This window comes from Periplaneta americana, chromosome 10 (assembly GCF_040183065.1).
Source record: "Periplaneta americana isolate PAMFEO1 chromosome 10, P.americana_PAMFEO1_priV1, whole genome shotgun sequence".
In the NCBI taxonomy this organism is placed as follows: Eukaryota; Metazoa; Arthropoda; class Insecta; order Blattodea; family Blattidae; genus Periplaneta; species Periplaneta americana.
Window position 1 is genome coordinate 180,239,693 of NC_091126.1, and position 920 is coordinate 180,240,612.

A 920-nucleotide genomic window follows, 5' to 3' on the forward strand; every position below is an offset into this window, starting at 1 on the left:
GTGGCCGCCCTCTGCACTACGTCATAGATGTCTATGCACGCAGGACCGAAGTCCATACATGTGTAGAGGTGCACTCAGATGAGTGACTGGTTGGCCGGGGTCCGACGGTATGGGCGCCGTCTTTAAATCACAAAGTGATTTATTACGCATATCATATTTATTTTGATGTACCGAAGTACATATGATATTTCCATGCAGATATTCTGCTTTCTCAGATGATGAGAGAGAGATGGAACGGAGAAAAATTCTCTCCGGCGCCGGGATTTGAACCCGGGTTTTCAGCTCTCCGTGCTGATGCTTTAACCACTAAGCCACGCCATCTCTCTCTCATCATCTGAGAAAGCAGAATATCTGCATGGAAATATCATATGTACTTCGGTACATCAAAATAAATATGATATGCGTAATAAATCACTTTGTGATTTAAAGACGGCGCCCATACCGTCGGACCCCGGCCAACCAGTCACTCATCTGAGTGCACCTCTACACATGTATGGACTTCGGTCCTGCGTGCATAGACATCTATGACGTAGTGCAGAGGGCGGCCACCAGGGGGAACCCAAGAGATGGAGCTTAATCTGAGACGATTCTCAACGGTGTCGGGATTGTATCCGGCGTGGCTTAGTGGTTAAAGCATCAGCACGGAGAGCTGAAAACCCGGGTTCAAATCCCGGCGCCGGAGAGAATTTTTCTCCGTTCCATCTCTCTCTCATCATCTGTTATTTTAATGTTTCTACATCATTTTAATACTGAATAGAATTTCGCGCGGCCAGATACCGTGAAAGGATCACTGTGCGCCGGTAGCTAGAAAATGTTCCAAATAGGAATTTGTGTAATATCGCACTTTATAACACAAGCAGTTGAATTAGCTTCGCTTCACGCTGTGTGCAATGCATACTTGTCGATGGCATTACAAGAAG

At 46.2% G+C, this 920-nt stretch overlaps 1 non-coding gene across 1 annotated transcript; it reads left to right on the top strand.

Moving 5' to 3' along the window:
- The first annotated feature begins 610 nt into the window (after positions 1-610).
- TRNAS-GGA (transfer RNA serine (anticodon GGA)) lies at positions 611-682 on the top strand. The gene has a single exon. It is a non-coding gene; the product is annotated as a tRNA-Ser (tRNA).
- Positions 683-920: the final 238 nt, after the last annotated feature.